The following is a 14,398-nucleotide window of genomic DNA, read 5'->3' as shown; positions in this document are numbered from 1 at the left end:
CCATTTACACAATTTTGAACCATCTACCAACTGTATCATATTTATACAGTCTACTTCCTCCGAATCTATATAATGTGGCTTGTCACTACTAATTACACTACAGTTCTCTCTCTTATAAACAATTGTTCCTTGTGGTCCTTGAGCACAGTTAGTCTTTGGCTTCATGAACGTTCACTCATTACACTCCCATGCTATTGTGATCGGTTTAAAACCGTATTCTAAAGCTTAGGAGGGTTGGAATTTGAGCAACTCTTCTCTTGGAAAAGAAACAAATAACTATGATAACCACAAGGAATACACAAGTGGCTGGTGTTAATGAAGCAATGACTACCAGTTGCTGCTGCTACTTATTTCTGTCCCAGGTCCATGCTCGAGGTCCGAGCATATACTGATAATTCGCTATGTTATCCTGTTTCCTTCACTTTGCTTTTTCCTTTTTCTTCTCCTCATCCACAGTTTCTCTCCCCCAGTCTATGGAATCTACGATCAGACTAGGCAAATTGCCCATATCCCCTTAAACAGCATAATTCGGCTTCTGTGACTATCGAAGGGCAGGTGGAGAGCTGCAATTTAACCTTAACCAGCAACATCATCTCTGTTGACTGGTGGGGGCTGCTATGCTGTGACACAAACTTCTTCGTTTTCCCCTTAGGCACATAAGGATTCGTTAACATGACCCAGTGTCTTCCATGGTACTTAGGTAACACTGATTTCACATCATGTGCTCTTTCCTGTTTCTTTAAAACCTTTGTATTCATTTTTTGCCTTTGTCTCCAGATAATTTTCACTCTCCTAGCAAAATCCTTCACTGACAAGGTGTCTCCTTGTGGTGGAGCTATGCAAAACTCAAAGGGTTGGTATCTTGCGCCGAAAAATTACTTCTTATGGGGACAACGCTGTGCTCTGGTGAATCCAGGTAGACAAAGAGGCGGCTAGACATCAACAGATCTTTTAACTTCTGGAACGCCGCCTCGTACTTATCTGTCCAATAAAACTTCACTCCTTTCTGTAGCAGCTGCGTGAGAGGTCTTCCAATTTCTGGCCATTTCGCAACATACCTATGGTAAAAATTTGTTAGCCGCAGACAAGATTGCAACTCCCTAACCTTGGTGGGAGTTGGAAAATTTTAAACGACCTCAACTAGCTTTGGGTCATTACAAATTCTGTATTGCCCTACAATGTGACCCAAATACTGAACTTCTTGCAATACAAAATATTTCTCTAAACTGAACATTAACCATGCTGGACACAGACGATGAAACACTTCACGCTATCATTCCAAATGTTCATAAATTCTCAGTGGATACACGATTATGTCATCTAGGTATACCATTCACTGGGTACGTTGGTTGCACTAGGGGATTATATTTTGAGCAAATCCAACCCACCCAGACAACAAGATATAAAAAATTAAACCAATAAAAAATTAATCACACAATGAACTCTAGCTCATGAAAATCATAATCGTTATTTTAGCTCCCTCGAATCCGTTATACTTTAGTTTAATATCACCATCTTCAAAACACTGAAGGTCCAATTCATTTATTACTTTATTAAACCTGTCTGGCAAAATAATTTTAAATTTAGTATCAAGCTACATATAAATTTTCCTTTCAGATCTAGTATTTAAATAGTTATATCCCATAATGTAATACAATTGATTTTTTACTAGCTCACCGATCTTTATAAACCAATCAGAATTGCTAGAATTATTTATCCTCTTCAGTAGACAATCCATTCATATAGATTTAAAAAAATATTCAAAATTTTCCCTCAAAATTCTAATCTGATCATCATATCTTAAATTTTTCTTAACATACATGAATATGTAGGAAATTGTATTTTTCGGAATTTTATCATTAAAAGTGGCAACTAATTTCATTGTAGTTTTCTGTGTGGGTAACACATTCATTCTCCTAGTCATATTCATAACAAAAAGTAGGATAATTTTCAATAAAACCGAAGGGATTTACATTGACATCGTCATTCAATTGAGAAACTCTCTTAAAATCGAGGAAAGCATCATATGCTTTCAGATAGTTATTTGGTGGGTCAAGATTCCGAAATTTTTGAGGGAAACTTTCATTTCTTCCGTTTTCCACATGGATATTTTGTAATTTAACATGATTGAATAAAGAAGAATCAATTATTTCATTACTTCTTTAGATTAGTTTGGAAAACAACGAAAACAAAGGAAGGCATATCAAATTCTGAAGAATTATAATAATTAGTAATATCTAGTTCAAAATGTCTTTTTCCTTCTAATCTGGCTATTGCAACTATTTGTGATTCAAAGAAAGAAATTGGAATTTTTTTAATTTTTTAGTCTTTCTTCTTTTAGTTCTAATGAATATTCTGGTTAATACTTTACAAGAAGAATGCGAATTTCCATAGATTCTACTACAACTTTTCCTTTTTTTTGGAAGTATATCTTTTAATTGAATTCCAGCATCATTTCTATCAGCTCATCTGAGAATAGCATCTCAGCACTTGAACTCCAAGTAAAAATTACATCACTTCTTTATAATCTTTGAAAAATCAACCAAACAAATCCATTGGAAAAGTACTCTATTTTCTCACTTTTTATCTTACCATTGTTGAGGATATGACCTTCCATAGTTAACTCATTGCCTATAGTCGAATCTTATATCATAAGGACAAATGAAGAAATGAATGGATGTGCCATTCCAGATATAATACTGTTTCCTTTCTATATACTGATGACCTCAAACAACTCTCACCACATAATAATTTTTTATTGGATTTTCCATCACATGATAGATAATCTGTAGCATCAGCTCCGATAATACTAAAACTTAAATATAGTTGTGTGTGATATGGATGAACCCATCCACCTTCAATATTTACATTAATCTCTGTTTCTTATTGGAGACATTTAGATTATCTTTAGTCTTTTCATTGAATATGAATCAGTAAAACTTAAAACTCTCGATTTTGTTCATGATTCAATAAGAATAAAATTTATTAAGACATTTCTAAAATTATTGTTATATAAGCACCATTAAAGTTAATCAAATTCTCATTTTCATCAGTTGTAGTTATTTTTAAATTTTGAATTGAATAAAAAAAAGTAATATTTAAGGGATAATGTGGTTCATGAATTATTAGTCTACCAAATTCTGTATTAGGCTTGAATGAGGTAATAATATTAGTTTCTTGATGAAAACGATCAGTATGCTTTACAAACATTTCGAAAACCAAATTAAAATTTGTATTTATTAATTCAAATGGAATAATTTTAGGAACATAATTAGCAACAGTCTTTTCATTAGCCTCAACAATTTGTTTAATAAATCCAAGGACACTATTGATAATATCTTTTATATCCATATATAACTTAACATCAACTCAAGGACAGTCTGTTTAAACTTCATCAGCTTGAATGTGAATACTAGGCTTTTTGGAATGAATAAATTTTTCTAAGTTTTTCAAACTATACTGGCCAGTTGGAATTTCTGTCGTTTCTCCATCACAATATAATTTATTATTTATCAACAGAATATTTGGACTTACGAATATTGAATAAAAGTGAACCAATGCAACATTACTAAAGCTGTCTTGTATAGGTAGAGTTGATCTTTTTTTCAGACAGACGAATTACCACTCAATTGAAATAATCTGCTCATTTAGTATTAACTATTTATTTAATTAAATGAATAGTGACTGGGAACCAAAAATAAGAATTCCAGAGAAGAAATCAATAAGTAAACATGGTAAACTTTTATCAAATTCTATTTGATGTGCAACCATAGGAGCAAGTGGTAATGGAAAAACAACATTAATGACCAATCATTATATTCTAGTACTGGTATGGTTGAACTGGAATAAAATTAATCATTTGTATATTTCTTCTAAAAGTTAGATCAACTGAAATATCGAGAATGTAATAAAAAGGTGTAAAAAAATGAAGATAAGTGTAACAAAAATATTACTACTTTTATTGAAAATATTGGAAGAAATTATTCCATTAGATCAATGTCAAGAAAATTTAGTACTCGTATTTGAAGACTTCATTCTTGAAAATCAGAATATAATTAGAGAATATTTTACTAGAGGAAGACATAGAGGACTGGATTGCTTTTATTTGGTTCAAACTTACTCCAAAATACCGAAACCATTAGTCGGAGGTAATCTTAATTCTTTAAATATCTTTAGACAAGATGACACAAATGTAAATCATATTTACCATGAGTTTGTTGCTGGTGATTTAAAGTTTGTTGAATTTACAGAAATGTGTAGTAAATGCTGGAATGATCAATTTGGATTTTATACGACAGACATGACTAAAAAACCGAATGAAGTAAAGTTCAGAAATAAAATAAAACATTACATAACAAAATAAACGTTAAACACAAACATAAATGTTAAACATAGATGTTAAAATATTTACTTGATATTTTTTCATCTGTATTAAATGTTTGCAAAATATGATGAAGAAGTAGTTAAAAAAGCTAGTTGAAATAGAACAGTAAAAGAACAGTTAAGAGAAGAGCTTAAAAAATGGAAGAAACAACCAAGAACAGAGTATGAAAAATATAATAAAGAAGATCAACTGGTTGTCGATGCAATTGTAAAAGTTAAACAAGGTATTGAAGGTTTAGGTGATAATGTTTTGAAAGCTGTTGAACAAAATAGACAAGTTGAAAAGCAAATGGTTCCTAATTCTCATTATCAGTTAGAAGAATTTAATAATATACTGCCAATTAAAGAATATGGAAGTCCACACTGTGACTGTACATTAAGTGAATCAGAAATACAAAATTTATTAATGAAGAGACAGAAACAAAAAAGGATAAACATGTTAAACAAATATGTGTAGGTGAAAGAATGATAGAATATATTAATCACAGTGAAGATAAGGTTTTTGGATTAAGACTGGTTGGTTAATTTAACGTCGTTGATAAATTACCAGTGAAATTCGATGGAGCTAAATAAACCATTGGTGATAAGAGATATGAAGAAAAAAAATGGTTCAAATGGCTCTGAGCACTATGGGACTCAACATCTTAGGTCATAAGTCCCCTAGAACTTAGAACTACTTAAACCTAACTAACCTAAGGACATCACACACACCCATGCCCGAGGCAGGATTCGAACCTGCGACCGTAGCAGGCCCGCGGTTCTGGACTGCAGCGCCAGAACCGCTAGACACCCGCGGCTGGCTATGAAGAAAAAGATGGATTAACAAATCCTTTAACTAAATAGCAGGTAAGTATGGAAGAGATCAATACATTATATAAAGGTTCTGATTTATCAAATTATGCAGATATATTATACTATTCAGGAGCACTAAGTTCTGATAATAATCCAAATAAAATAAAATCGAATATAGGAAATAATTACAAATATTTGATAAAGGAATTTTTTATGAATTTTTTCCAGCACTGAGGCAAAAATTTAGATGATTCATTGCAAAGTGAGGGAGAAAAACTTCGTGAAGTTTTAGTAAAAAAAGATTAAAAAAAAAACCAATCGAATATGTCTAAATGAATTATGTTCACCAACTAATTGACAGAAATAAAAATTATCACAACGAAAAGGTGGTAATACTGCTAATGTTGACAAATAAATTTAGTGATTTCGTCGTTAACAATCCAAAAGGATCCAGAATGAGATTTTCACTCTGCAGCAGAGTGTGCGCTGATATGAAACTTCCTGGCAGATTAAAACTGTGTGCCCGACCGAGACTCGAACTCGGGACCTTTGCCTTTCGCGGGCAAGTGCTCTACCAACTGAGCTACCGAAGCACGACTCACGCCCGGTACTCACAGCTTTACTTCTGCCAGTACCTCGTCTCCTACCTTCCAAACTTTACAGAAGCTCTCCTGCGAAACTTGCAGAACTAGCACTCCTGAAAGAAAGGATATTGCGGAGACATGGCCTAGCCACAGCCTGGGGGATGTTTCCAGAATGAGATTTTCACTCTGCAGCGGAGTGTGCGCTGATATGAAACTTCCTGGCAGATTAAAACTGTGTGCCCGACCGAGACTCGAACTCGGGATCTTTGCCTTTCGCGGGCAAGTGCTCTACCAACTGAGCTACCGAAGCACGACTCACGCCCGGTACTCACAGCTTTACTTCTGCCAGTACCTCGTCTCCTACCTTCCAAACTTTACAGAAGCTCTCCTGCGAAACTTGCAGAACTAGCACTCCTGAAAGAAAGGATGTTGCGGAGACATGGCTTAGCCACAGCCTGGGGGATGTTTCCAGAATGATATTTTCACTCTGCAGCGGAGTGTGCGCTGATATGAAACTTCCTGGCAGATTAAAACTGTGTGCCCGACCGAGACTCGAACTCGGGACCTTTGCCTTTCGCGAGCAAGTGCTCTACCAACTGAGCTACCGAAGCACGACTCACGCCCGGTACTCACAGCTTTACTTCTGCCAGTACTTCGTCTCCTACCTTCCAAACTTTACAGAAGCTCTCCTGCGGAACTTGCAGAACTAGCACTCCTGAAAGAAAGGATGTTGCGGAGACATGGCTTAGCCACAGCCTGGGGGATGTTTCCAGAATGAGATTTTCACTCTGCAGCGGAGTGTGCGCTGATATGAAACTTCCGGCAGATTAAAACTGTGTGCCCGACCGAGACTCGAACTCGGGACTTTTGCCTTTCGCGGGCAAGTGCTCTACCAACTGAGCTACCGAAGCACGACTCACGCCCGGTACTCACAGCTTTACTTCTGCCAGTACTTCGTCTCCTACCTTCCAAACTTTACAGAAGCTCTCCTGCGAAACTTGCAGAACTAGCACTCCTGAAAGAAAGGATATTGCGGAGACATAGCTTAGCCACAGCCTGGGGGATGTTTCCAGAATGAGATTTTCACTCTGCAGCGGAGTGTGCGCTGATATGAAACTTCCTGGCAGATTAAAACTGTGTGCCCGACCGAGACTCGAACTCGGGACCTTTGCCTTTCGCGGGCAAGTGCTCTACAAACTGAGCTACCGAAGCACGACTCACGGCCGGTACTCACAGCTTTACTTCTGCCAGTACCTCGTCTCCTACCTTCCAAACTTTACAGAAGCTCTCCTGCGAAACTTGCAGAACTAGCAATCCTGAAAGAAAGGATATTGCGGAGACATGGCTTAGCCACAGCCTGGGGGATGTTTCCAGAATGAGATTTTCACTCTGCAGCAAAGTGTGCGCTGATATGAAAGTTCCTGGCAGGTTAAAACTGTGTGCCCGACCGAGACTCGAACTCGGGACCTTTGCCTTTCGCGGGCAAGTGCTCTACCAACTGAGCTACCGAAGCACGAGTCACGCCCGGTACTCACAGCTTTACTTCTGCCAGTACCTCGTCTCCTACCTTCCAAACTTTACAGAAGCTCTCCTGCGAAACTTGCAGAACTAGCACTCCTGAAAGAAAGGATATTGCGGAGACATGGCTTAGCCACAGCCTGGGGGATGTTTCCAGAATGAGATTTTCACTCTGCAGCGGAGTGTGCGCTGATATGAAACTTCCTGCAGATTAAAACTGTGTGCCCGACCGAGACACGAACTCGGGACCTTTGCCTTTCGCGGGCAAGTGCTCTACCAACTGAGCTACCGAAGCACGATTCACGCCCGGTACTCACAGCTTTACTTCTGCCAGTACTTTGTCTCCTACCTTCCAAACTTTACAGAAGCTCTCCTGCGAAACTTGCAGGAGTAGCACTCCTGAAAGAAAGGATATTGCGGAGACATAGCTTAGCCACAGCCTGGGGGATGTTTCCAGAATGAGATTTTCACTCTGCAGCGGAGTGTGCGCTAATATGAAACTTCCTGGCAGATTAAAACTGTGTGCCCGACTGAGACTCGAACTCGGGAACTTTGCCTTTCGCGGGCAAGTGCTCTACCAACTGAGCTACCGAAGCACGACTCACGCCCGGTACTCACAGCTTTACTTCTGCCAGTACCTCGTCTCCTACCTTCCAAACTTTACAGAAGCTCTCCTGCGAAACTTGCAGAACTAGCACTCCTGAAAGAAAGGATATTGCGGAGACATGGCTTAGCCACAGCCTGGGGGATGTTTCGAGAATGAGATTTTCACTCTGCAGCAAAGTGTGCGCTGATATGAAACTTCCTGGCAGATTAAAACTGTGTGCCCGACCGAGACTCGAACTCGGGACCTTTGCCTTTCGCGGGCAAGTGCTCTACCAACTGAGCTACCGAAGCACGACTCACGCCCGGTACTCACAGCTTTACTTCTGCCAGTACCTCGTCTCCTACCTTCCAAACTTTACAGAAGCTCTCCTGCGAAACTTGCAGAACTAGCACTCCTGAAAGAAAGGATATTGCGGAGACATGGCTTAGCCACAGCCTGGGGGATGTTTCCAGAATGAGATTTTCACTCTGCAGCGGAGTGTGCGCTGATATGAAACTTCCTGGCGGATTGAAACTGTGTGCCCGACCGAGACTCGAACTCGGGACCTTTGCCTTTCGCGGGCAAGTGCTCTACCAACTGAGCTACCGAAGCACGACTCACGCCCGGTACTCACAGCTTTACTTCTGCCAGTACCTCGTCTCCTACCTTCCAAACTTTACAGAAGCTCTCCTGCGAAACTTGAAGAACTAGCACTCCTGAAAGAAAGGATATTGCGGAGACATGGCTTAGCCACAGCCTGGCGGATGTTTCCAGAATGAGATTTTCACTCTGCAGCGGAGTGTGCGCTGATATGAAACTTCCTGGCAGATTAAAACTGTGTGCCCGACCGAGACTCGAACTCGGGACCTTTGCTTTCGTGGGCAAGTGCTCTACCAACTGAGCTACCAAAGCACGACTCACGCCCGGTACTCACAGCTTTACTTCTGCCAGTACCTCGTCTCCCACCTTCCAAACTTTACAGAAGCTCTCCTGCGATACTTGCAGAACTAGCACTCCTGAAAGAAAGGATATTGCGGAGACATGGCTTAGCCACAGCCTGGGGGATGGTTCCAGAATGAGATTTTCACTCTGCAGCGGAGTGTGCGCTGATATGAAACTTCCTGGCAGATTAAAACTGTGTGCCCGACCGAGACTCGAACTCGGGACCTTTGCCTTTCACGGGCAAGTGCTCTACCAACTGAGCTACCGAAGCACGACTCACGCCCGGTACTCACAGCTTTACTTCTGCCAGTACCTCGTCTCCTACCTTCCAAACTTTACAGAAGCTCTCCTGCGAAACTTGCAGAACTAGCACTCCTGAAAGAAAGGATATTGAAGAGACATGGCTTAGCTACAGCCTGGGGGATGTTTCCAGAATGAGATTTTCATTCTGCAGCGGAGTGTGCGCTGATATGAAACTTCCTGGCAGATTAAAACTGTGTGCCCGACCGAGACTCGAACTCGGGACCTTTGCCTTTCGCGGGCAAGTGCTCTATCAACTGAGCTACCGAAGCACGACTCACGCCCGGTACTCACAGCTTTACTTCTGCCAGTACCTCGTCTCCTACCTTCCAAACTTCACAGAAGCTCTCCTGCGAAACTTGCAGAACTAGCACTCCTGAAAGAAAGGATATTGCGGAGACATGGCTTAGCCACAGCCTGGCGGATGTTTCCAGAATGAGATTTTCACTCTGCAGCGGAGTGTGCGCTGATATGAAACTTCCTGGCAGATTAAAACTGTGTGCCCGACCGAGACTCGAACTCGGGACCTTTGCCTTTCGCGGGCAAGTGCTCTACCAACTGAGCAACCGAAGCACGACTCACGCCCGGCACTCACTGCTTTACTTCTGCCCGAACCTCGTCTCCTACCTTCCAAACTTTACAGAAGCTCTCCTGCGAAACTTGCAGAACTAGCACTCCTGAAGGAAAGGATATTGCGGAGACATGGCTTAGCCACAGCTTGGGGGATGTTTCCAGAATGAGATTTTCACTCTGCAGCGGAGTGTGCGCTGATATGAAACTTCCTGGCAAATTAAAACTGTGTGCCCGACCGAGACTCGAACTCGGGACCTTTGCCTTTCGCGGGCAAGTGCTCTACCAACTGAGCTACCGAAGCACGACTCACGCCCGGTTATCACAGCTTTACTTCTGCCAGTACCTCGTCTCCTACCTTCCAAACTTTACAGAAGCTCTCATGCGAAACTTGCAGAACTAGCACTCCTGAAAGAAAGGATATTGCGGAGACATGGCTTAGCCACAGCCTGGGGGATGTTTCCAGAATGAGATTTTCACTCTGCACTCTGAGTCTCGGTCGGTCACACAGTTTTAATCTGCCAGGAAGTTTGATATCAGCGCACACTCCGCTGCAGAGTGAAAATCTCATTCTGGAAACATCCCCCAGGCTGTGGCTAAGCCATGTCTTTGCAATATCCTTTCTTTCAGGAGTGCTAGTTCTGCAAGTTTCGCAGGAGAGCTTCTGTAAAGTTTGGAAGGTAGGAGACGAGGTACTGGCAGAAGTAAAGCTGTGAGTACCGGGTGTGAGTCGTGCTTCGGTAGCTCAGTTGGTAGAGCACTTGCCCGCAAAAGGCAAAGGTCCCGAGTTCGAGTCTCGGTCGGGCACACAGTTTTAATCTGCCAGGAAGTTTCATATCAGCGCACACTCCGCTGAAGAGTGAAAATCTCATTCTGGAAACATCCCCCAGGCTGTGGCTAAGCCATGTCTCCGCAATATCCTTTCTTTCAGGAGTGCTAGTTCTGCAAGTTTCGCAGGAGAGCTTCTGTAAAGTTTGGAAGGTAGGAGACGAGGTACTGGCAGAAGTAAAGCTGTGAGTACCGGGCGTGAGTCGTGCTTCGGTAGCTCAGTTGGTAGAGCACTTGCCCGCGAAAGGCAAAGGTCCCGAGTTCGAGTCTCGGTCGGGCACACAGTTTTAATCTGCCAGGAAGTTTCATATCAGCGCACACTCCGCTGCAGAGTGAACATCTCATTCTGGAAACATCCCCCAGGCTGTGGCTAAGCCATGTCTCCTCAATATCCTTTCTTTCAGGAGTGCTAGTTCTGCAAGTTTCGCAGGAGAGCTTCTGTAAAGTTTGGAAGGTAGGAGACGAGGTACTGGCAGAAGTAAAGCTGTGAGTACCGGGCGTGAGTCGTGCTTCGGTAGCTCAGTTGGTAGAGCACTTGCCCGCGAAAGGCAAAGGTCCCGAGTTCGAGTCTCGGTCGGGCACACAGTTTTAATCTGCCAGGAAGTTTCATATCAGCGCACACTCCGCTGCAGAGTGAAAATCTCATTCTGGAAACATCCCCCAGGCTGTGGCTAAGCCATGTCTCCGCAATATCCTTTCTTTCAGGAGTGCTAGTTCTGCAAGTTTCGCAGGAGAGCTTCTGTAAAGTTTGGAAGGTAGGAGACGAGGTACTGGCAGAAGTAAAACTGTGAGTACCGGGCGTGAGTCGTGCTTCGGTTGCTCAGTTGATAGAGCACTTGCCCGCGAAAGGCAAAGGTCCCGAGTTCGAGTCTCGGTCGGGCACACAGTTTTAATCTGCCAGGAAGTTTCATATCAGCGCACACTCTGCTGCAGAGTGAAAATCTCATTCTGGAAACATCCCCCAGGCTGTAGCTAGGCCATGTCTCCGCAATATCCTTTCTTTCAGGAGTGCTAGTTCTGCAAGTTTCGCAGGAGAGCTTCTGTAAAGTTTGGAAGGTAAGAGACGAGGTACTGGCAGAAGTAAAGCTGTGAGTACCGGGCGTGAGTCGTGCTTCGGTTGCTCAGTTGAGAGAGCACTTGCCCGCGAAAGGCAAAGGTCCCGAGTTCGAGTCTCGGTCGGGCACACAGTTTTAATTTGCCAGGAAGTTTCATATCAGCGCACACTCCGCTGCAGAGTGAAAATCTCATTCTGGAAACATCCCCCAGGTTGTGGCTAAGCCATGTCTCCGCAATATCCTTTCTTTCAGGAGTGCTAGTTCTGCAAGTTTCGCAGGAGAGCTTCTGTAAAGTTTGGAAGGTAGGAGACGAGGTACTGGCAGAAGTAAAGCTGTGAGTACCGGGCGTGAGTCGTGCTTCGGTAGCTCAGTTGGTAGAGCACTTGCCCGCGAAAGGCAAAGTTCCCGAGTTCGAGTCTCGGTCGGGCACACAGTTTTAATCTGCCAGGAAGTTTCATATCAGCGCACACTCCGCTGCAGAGTGAAAATCTCATTCTGGAAACATCCCCCAGGCTGTGGCTAAGCCATGTCTCCGCAATATCCTTTCTTTCAGGAGTGCTAGTTCTGCAAGTTTCGCAGGAGAGCTTCTGTAAAGTTTGGAAGGTAGGAGATGAGGTACTGGCAGAAGTAAAGCTGTGAGTACCGGCCGTGAGTCGTGCTTCGGTAGCTCAGTTGGTAGAGCACTTGCCCGCGAAAGGCAAAGGTCCCGAGTTCGAGTCTCGGTCGGGCACACAGTTTTAATCTGCCAGGAAGTTTCATATCAGCGCACACTCCGCTGCAGAGTGAAAATCTCATTCTGGAACCATCCCCCAGGCTGTGGCTAAGCCATGTCTCCGCAATATCCTTTCTTTCAGGAGTGCTAGTTCTGCAAGTTTCGCAGTAGAGCTTCTGTAAAGTTTGGAAGGTAGGAGATGAGGTACTGGCAGAAGTAAAGCTGTGAGTACCGGCCGTGAGTCGTGCTTCGGTTGCTCAGTTGGTAGAGCACTTGCCCGCGAAAGGCAAAGGTCCCGAGTTCGAGTCTCGGTCGGGCACACAGTTTTAATCTGCCAGGAAGTTTCATATCAGCGCACACTCCGCTGCAGAGTGAAAATCTCATTCTGGAACCATCCCCCAGGCTGTGGCTAAGCCATGTCTCCGCAATATCCTTTCTTTCAGGAGTGCTAGTTCTGCAAGTTTCGCAGGAGAGCTTCTGTAAAGTTTGGAAGGTAGGAGACGAGATACTGGCAGAAGTAAAGCTGTGAGTACCGGGTGTGAGTCGTGCTTCGGTAGCTCAGTTGGTAGAGCACTTGCCCGCGAAAGGCAAAGGTCCCGAGTTCGAGTCTCGGTCGGGCACACAGTTTTAATCTGCCAGGAAGTTTCATATCAGCGCACACTCCGCTGCAGAGTGAAAATCTCATTCTGGAAACATCCCCCAGGCTGTGGCTAAGCCATGTCTCCGCAATATCCTTTCTTTCAGGAATGCTAGTTCTGCAAGTTTCGCAGGAGAGCTTCTGTAAAGTTTGGAAGGTAGGAGACGAGGTACTGGCAGAAGTAAAGCTGTGAGTACCGGGCGTGAGTCGTGCTTCGGTAGCTCAGTTGGTAGAGCACTTGCCCGCGAAAGGCAAAGGTCCCGAGTTCGAGTCTCGGTCGGGCACACAGTTTTAATCTGCCAGGAAGTTTCATATCAGCGCACACTCCGCTGCAGAGTGAAAATCTCATTCTGGAAACATCCCGCAGGCTGTGGCTAAGCCATGTCTCCGCAATATCCTTTCTTTCAGGAGTGCTAGTTCTGCAAGTTTCGCAGGAGAGCTTCTGTAAAGTTTGGAAGGTAGGAGACGAGGTACTGGCAGAAGTAAAGCTGTGAGTACCGGGCGTGAGTCGTGCTTAGGTAGCTCAGTTGGTAGAGCACTTGCCCGCGAAAGGCAAAGGTCCCGATTTCGAGTCTCGGTCGGGCACACAGTTTTAATCTGCCAGGAAGTTTCATATCAGCGCACACTCCGCTGCAGAGTGAAAATCTCATTCTGGAAACATCCCCCAGGCTGTGGCTAAGCCATGTCTCCGCAATATCCTTTCTTTCAGGAGTGCTAGTTCTGCAAGTTTCGCAGGAGAGCTTCTGTAAAGTTTGGAAGGTAGGAGACGAGGTACTGGCAGAAGTAAAACTGTGAGTACCGGGCGTGAGTCGTGCTTCGGTTGCTCAGTTGAGAGAGCACTTGCCCGCGAAAGGCAAAGGTCCCGAGTTCGAGTCTCGGTCGGGCACACAGTTTTAATCTGCCAGGAAGTTTCATATCAGCGCACACTCTGCTGCAGAGTGAAAATCTCATTCTGGAAACATCCCCCAGGCTGTAGCTAGGCCATGTCTCCGCAATATCTTTTCTTTCAGGAGTGCTAGTTTTGCAAGTTTCGCAGGAGAGCTTCTGTAAAGTTTGGAAGGTAAGAGACGAGGTACTGGCAGAAGTAAAGCTGTGAGTACCGGGCGTGAGTCGTGCTTCGGTAGCTCAGTTGGTAGAGCACTTGCCCGCGAAAGGCAAAGGTCCCGAGTTCGAGTCTCGGTCGGGGACACAATTTTAATTTGCCAGGAAGTTTCATATCAGCGCACACTCCGCTGCAGAGTGAAAATCTCATTCTGGAAACATCCCCCAGGTTGTGGCTAAGCCATGTCTCCGCAATATCCTTTCTTTCAGGAGTGCTAGTTCTGCAAGTTTCGCAGGAGAGCTTCTGTAAAGTTTGGAAGGTAGGAGACGAGGTACTGGCAGAAGTAAAGCTGTGAGTACCGGGCGTGAGTCGTGCTTCGGTAGCTCAGTTGGTAGAGCACTTGCCTGCGAAAGGCAAAGTTCCCGAGTTCGAGTCTCGGTCGGGCACAC

The 14,398-nt window shown here is 43.6% G+C and overlaps 3 non-coding genes across 3 annotated transcripts; 2 read left to right on the top strand and 1 right to left on the bottom strand.

Annotated features, from left to right (window-relative positions):
• Positions 1-9,002: 9,002 nt before the first annotated feature.
• Positions 9,003-9,077, bottom strand: Trnas-uga (transfer RNA serine (anticodon UGA)). Its single transcript has one exon. It is a non-coding gene; the product is annotated as a tRNA-Ser (tRNA).
• Positions 9,078-10,408: 1,331 nt separating this feature from the next.
• Positions 10,409-10,483, top strand: Trnal-caa (transfer RNA leucine (anticodon CAA)). Its single transcript has one exon. It is a non-coding gene; the product is annotated as a tRNA-Leu (tRNA).
• Positions 10,484-14,021: 3,538 nt separating this feature from the next.
• Positions 14,022-14,096, top strand: Trnas-cga (transfer RNA serine (anticodon CGA)). The gene has a single exon. It is a non-coding gene; the product is annotated as a tRNA-Ser (tRNA).
• Positions 14,097-14,398: the final 302 nt, after the last annotated feature.

Source organism: Schistocerca cancellata, chromosome 11 (genome assembly GCF_023864275.1).
Source record: "Schistocerca cancellata isolate TAMUIC-IGC-003103 chromosome 11, iqSchCanc2.1, whole genome shotgun sequence".
NCBI classification, from domain to species: domain Eukaryota; kingdom Metazoa; phylum Arthropoda; class Insecta; order Orthoptera; family Acrididae; genus Schistocerca; species Schistocerca cancellata.
This window is presented reverse-complemented; position numbering and strand designations above follow the sequence as displayed.